The sequence below is a fragment of the Hemitrygon akajei genome, chromosome 8 (genome assembly GCF_048418815.1).
Source record: "Hemitrygon akajei chromosome 8, sHemAka1.3, whole genome shotgun sequence".
Lineage (NCBI taxonomy): Eukaryota > Metazoa > Chordata > Chondrichthyes > Myliobatiformes > Dasyatidae > Hemitrygon > Hemitrygon akajei.
In genome coordinates, this window is record NC_133131.1 from 125,849,446 (window position 1) to 125,855,619 (window position 6,174).

The following is a 6,174-nucleotide window of genomic DNA, read 5'->3' on the forward strand; positions in this document are numbered from 1 at the left end:
GTGAAGAAGCCCCCCCCCCCCCAATGTTCCCTTTAAACTTTTCCCCCTTCACTCTTAACCCATGTCCTCTGGTTTTTTTCTCCCCAAACCTCAGTGGAAAAAGCCTGCTTGCATTCACTCTATCTATACCCATCATAATTTTATATACCTCAATCAAGTCTTCCCTCATTCTTCTATGCTCCAGGGAATAAAGTCCTAACCTATTCAACCTTTCTCTGTAACTCAGTTTCTCAAGTCCCGGCAACATCCTTGTAAACCTTCTCTGCACTCTTTCAACCTTATTAATTTACTTCTTGTAATTCGGTGACCAAAACTGTACACAATACTCCAAATTTGGCCTCACCAATGCCTTATACAACATTTTTACATTTTATGTCCATGATTTGGATGATAGAATTGATGGCTTTGTGGCCAAGTTTGCAGATGATACAACGAAGAGTGGCAGCTAGTTTTGAGGAAGCAGAAGGACTTGGATAACTTAGGAGAATGAGCAAAGAAGTGGTAAATGGAATCTACTATAGTGCAAGGAAGAGTGTGGCCATGCCCTTTGGTAGAAGGAATAAAGGCATAGACTATTTTCTAAATGGGGAGAAAATTCAGAAATCAGAGGTGCAAAGGGAATTGGGAGTCCAGTGTAGGATCTCCTAAAGGTTAACTTGCAGGTTGAGTCAGTGATAAAGAAGTCAAATGCAATGTTAACATTCATTTTGAGAGCAAGGATGTAATGCTGAGGCTTTATAAGACATTTACCAGACCCCATTTGGAGTTTTTATTGTGCAGTTTTGGGCCCCATATCTAAGAAAGGATGCACTGGTGTTTGAAAGGGTCCAGAGGAGGTTTACAAGAATGATTCAGGAACTAAAATATTAACATATGCAGAGTATTTGATGGCTCTGGGCCTGTCCTCACTGGAGTTCAGAAAAATTAGGAAGGTATATTATTGAAACCCACCAGTTATTCAAAGGACTAGGTAGAGTGAACTCGCCAACCTGGAGGGACTTGCCGACCTAGGGAGATGGGGTTCACTTGCCCTCTTCTATGGAGTCCACAGACCATACATCTGCCTAATGGACCACTGGGCTTCAACCATGGAGTGCATTAACCTGGACCCTGGCTCCTGCCCCTGACTCTTCATTTGCTCCCTCTAACCTCTTACTTCCCCCTATCCCTGTCCTTAAACTTTAACCTGATCTTAACACCCACAACACCATAAAACCATCTCTACGAATGTTAGAAAACAACCAAGTCTAAGCCATAACCTTGTGAACATTGCAGCTTGGCACCATATTAATCAGAGTGGGGAACTCTACTGAATATCGAAAGGCCTAAATAGAGTGGAAGTGGAGAGGGTGTTTCCAAAAGCGGGATAGTCAGAACCAGATGGCACAGACTTGGAATAGAACAGAGATGAGAAGATATTACTTTAGCCAGACAGTGATGAATATGTGGAATTCATTGCCTCAGGCAAGTATATTTACAGTGGAGGACAATAGGTTCTTGATTTGTAAGGGTGTCACAGTTTATGGTGAGAAGGTATAAGAATGGGGTTAAGAGGGAAAATGAATCAGCCATGATGGCATTGCAGAGCCAACTCAAAGAGTCCAATGGACTAATTCTGCTATGTCTTACTATCTTATGATTCAGATAAATTAATCACATGCATGTCAAAACATACATTGAAATGCCTAAGACTTGCACAGTACAGTGTATTGGTTAAAATAGGAAGGTGATTGGGAAACAGAAATAAGAGTATTTAGCTTTATATTAGCGCAGTAGTATTAGGTGTTGTTTGGTAAATGGAAAGACAATTTACAGTACTGTGGCAATACCAAGCAAAACATCCTAACCTGGATAATGACCTAGTCAAGAAGGCACAGCCTGACACAGAATTGATCAGATTGAACACCCAACCCAAATCCACAAAGTCTCTTTGGGTTCTGGTAAAGTCACATCACATACACTCAGTCAGTGGCATCTACAAGTACTCTACAGTGCGCTAAGGACTGTAAGTCACTGGCTACATCTTACAGTTATAATATAGTACCTTGGAGCATAGGAGAAGAGAACAGGAGGACAAATCTCTTAAATGCAAGAATGTTCTACCAGTTAGTTTGAATATTGACAATTTGAATTTCGACAAAACATCCCTTTTTATGAGATCCATTATCAGTGAGCAGTGCTGGATATAACAATCATTTTACTGATTGGTGTTGCTTTTTTTTGGTGGTTGATTTCAGGCTCTTGACATTTGTAGATTTTTATTAAACAAATGTTGAAATTCTCAAGCCATCTACATCAGTGGCAATATATTACAGTAAATATAATCCAGTAAGATACAAGCTTTTTGGAGATGTGCTAATACTCCATGGACTCTGCCCTGTCCCACCTAGAAAATGATTCCTCGTACGTCAGGATGTTATTTATCAAATTCAGCTCAGCATTTAACACAATCCCCCAGAGGCTGGTAAGTAAACTGTCCTTGTTGGGATTCAACATCCCTCTCTGAAACTGACTATCTTGGACTTCTCAACAGAAAGTCCCAGTTGGCAATAACATCTCAAGCTCCATCATGCTCAGCAGTGGTGCCTCCCCCCAGAACTATGTGCTCAAATCACTGCTTTCATGATGCTGACCCATGACTGCACTGCCAGATCCAGATCAAACTAGAGCACTAAGTTGACTGGTGATACTAATGTGGTTAGCCTCATCAGCACTGATGAGTCGGCAAACAGAGAGGAGACAGAGAGGCTTGTCAAATGGTGTGAGAACAACCCGAGTCTCACCATGGACAAGACAAAGAGATGATTGTGGACTTCAGGCAGGCACAGGTCAACCACTCTCCATTGCACATCAAAGGCTCTGCTGTGGAGAGAATGAAGAGCACAAAGTTCCTTGATGTGCCTATAACTGGTGATCTAACCTAGACCCACAACATCTCCTCACTAGTCAAGAAAGCACAGCAGCATCTACACTTTCTGAGGAGACTGGGGTGTGCAATTCTCCCCACCCTCATTCTAACAACTTCCTACAGGAGCACCATCACGAGTGTCCTGTCAGGCTGCATCATTATGTGGCACAGAAACTGCCTGCAAGGCATCAGACTGCAAGCCCCTACAGAGGATAGTTAAAAACCACCAAGAGTTGGGATTCCACCCCCCCCCCTGCCAATTCGTCATATTTGCTGAGAGCGTTGTATACAAAGGGTCCAACAACATCGTTGAGGATCCCTACCACCCATCCCACAATCTCTCTAGGACCACCAGACTGAGTAACAGCTTCTTCCCCCAGGCTGTGAGACTAATGAATACTCTGTCATCAACAAGGTCTTGTCACCAGCACAGCAAGCTGTGTGTTGTTCACTGTCAAGTGCTTTGCACTTCCCATGCATTTTGAATTATATTTTAGTAACTTATTTGTGGTAATATTTTGTTTCATGTGCTGTGTGTGATGTATGTATTGTAGGTGCACCACAGATGTATACATGTACAGTCAGATAATAAACTTGAATGCAAAACCTGCAGTGACTTGTGTACCAGGCTATTCCGCCTCCTTTGAAATCAACATCTTTCAGTCACTCACTTTAAAATAAAATCTCCACCTGTTTTTCTATCATAATGGATGACTTTAGGATTATATTCCATCTACCATATCTTTGCCTGTTAACCTAGCTTGAAATCTCTCTGTATACTCTTCATACCATGCTTAGTATCAGCAGAAAACTTGGGATACGTTACACGTGAGTGCTTCATGCAAATCACTGATGTAGGAGGTTGGGTCACCAGCACCACTCTGTGATATTCCATTGATCATACCTCCCCACTCTGCAAATAACCTGTTTTACTCCTTATTTGTTTTCTTTTTGTTAACTTTCAATTGACATTAGTCTATTAATCTCCACAGCCATCTGTTCTAATTCTGTTTAATAACTCTCAGGTTGAATTTACTTCGAATTTAGGTTGAATTTAGGTCGACTGTACTTCCTTAGAAGGTTGGCGTCATTCAATGTCTGTAGTGAGATGCTGAAGATGTTCTATAGGTCAGTTGTGGAGAGCGCCCTCTTCTTTGTGGTGGCGTGTTGGGGAGGAAGCATTAAGAAGAGGGACGCCTCACGTCTTAATAAGCTGGTAAGGAAGGCGGGCTCTGTCGTGGGCAAAGTACTGGAGAGTTTAACATCGGTAGCTGAGCGAAGGGCGCTGAGTAGGCTACGGTCAATTATGGAAAACTCTGAACATCCTCTACATAGCACCATCCAGAGACAGAGAAGCAGTTTCAGCGACAGGCTACTATCGATGCAATGCTCCTCAGACAGGATGAAGAGGTCAATACTCCCCAATGCCATTAGGCTTTACAATTCTACCGCCAGGACTTAAGAACTTTTTAAAAGCTATTATTAATGCTTTTTGAGATAGTGATTTAGATGCATATCATATTTTTTTACTGAGTTAAGTATTGTATGTAATTAGTTTTGCTACAACAAGTGTATGGGACATTGGAAAAAAGTTGAATTTCCCCATGGGGATGAATAAAGTATCTATCTATCTATCTATCTATCTAATTTGTATCAAATACCTTCTGAAAATCCAAAGGAAGCAACTATTAGTTTCTCCATTTCTATTCTGCTAGCTACAGCTCAAAACAAATTTCTCAAAAATGTTTGGATCCGCACTGAATCTGTCCAATCCTCTTATATTTTTTCCAAGTGCACTATTAATCACTTCCTTTATAACTTATTTCAGCATTTTCCTACAACTTTTGCCAAGTTAACTAGCTCCCCATTTCTCACTCTTTTAAATAATGACAATGTTACCTAAACATGATAATAAATTTACTTTGAATATGTGGCCTCTGTTACCAAGTTGGACAAGGCCAGCAGGTGCACAGGAACACTAATGTCTGCAGACTTCCCCTTATGTTACATATATCCCAACTTGTATCGCTCTTCTCCCCGATCTCATAGGCGCTGCTAACGCTAAATCCTGGATCATTCCTAAACAACAGCTTCAGGAGTACAGTATTGTAGTGGGTCACTACGACTGTCTGGGTGGCAATACTGTAAATCCTGGCCTTGGCAGTGACTCTATTCGTCCGCTCACCGCCGCCACACACAAATGAGAAATGAAAAAGATCCGCTCCCAGCCACCACTTCACTCCACATCGCAGAAATCAGGCTGATTGCGTAAGGCATTACCGAGTTTACAGCACAAAAGCAAACCGGCGCCCAGCTTTTGTTAACACTAAACTGTTTCCAAGGAAACCCCAGTCAGCCCTCAAGTTAACTAGCATTCACCCTGGATGCCTCACAACCAGCAGCCTTTCTCTAACCACTACGGATACCAGAAAACCCGGGTAGCTGTTTGAATTGGGCTCAAGGGTTCTTACCGGTGGTCGGTCGATTTCTGTCTGTTCTAATAGCAAACTGCAACATATCTCCGTATCTTCACTGGTACCATCTCCTGCTCTCTCGTCTCTACTTACCCGCTATAACCACCGTAGGCACTGTCAATGAGCTTCCCTAAATAACCGCGAACAACCTTGGGAAGAACTGGCTACTCCCCTTCCCCCTCTCATCCCAATTCTCGGGAAGTATCCATTCCACCTCTCAACTGAGGGGTGATCTCTCTATTTAAATAAAAGTTAGAATCCAAGTGCAGTTACAACACACCGATGAAGATACTTAAAACCTGCTCTTGAATTTTAGATTAAAATAAAGCGCCCACATCTGAAGCAAGAACGTATATATACATATATATATATCTAAAGTGGGGACTGGGCCCGATTGCTACTTCCCCCGCTTAGTCTACGGAATGAATGTCGCCCGTGTCATTTTTCCTAAATGCTTCCACCTTCAGAAATTTGAACTAAACAATGTATTTGTCACCACAAGTGATGCCTTTGCTTTGATGTGATTTAGAGGTGTGGAGGTTATTTGTTTTTTGTTTGTTTGCAGTAGTATTCAATCCAGCTATAATTTAAGCAATTCTCCTTTTAGGTCAGAATGTTGTAATAATCCTGTGACCATTTGCACGGTGGAGATAGCATCCTTGTGTCACTGCCGCCCCTTTCAGATTTCACGCACCACACGCTGATAATGTCATCCAAAATCTTAACCCTATCCCTAACCCTAATACAGTTCTTGATCAAGATTCAGGATAGTTTCATGCCATTTCCAGTAGA

General features: G+C 41.9%; 1 protein-coding gene across 2 annotated transcripts in view; it reads right to left on the reverse strand.

Moving 5' to 3' along the window:
- Positions 1-5,566, reverse strand: part of LOC140732238 (metalloreductase STEAP2-like) — a 56,609-nt gene extending 51,043 nt beyond the window's left edge. The window contains exon 1 of one of the 2 annotated variants that reach the window (XM_073054576.1): positions 5,476-5,566. The gene's annotated coding sequence lies outside the window, so the exon portion shown is untranslated. Of the gene's footprint in view, positions 1-5,379; positions 5,408-5,475 lie in introns of those variants that run through there. The other variant, XM_073054575.1, reaches the window with a different exon arrangement.
- Positions 5,567-6,174: the final 608 nt, after the last annotated feature.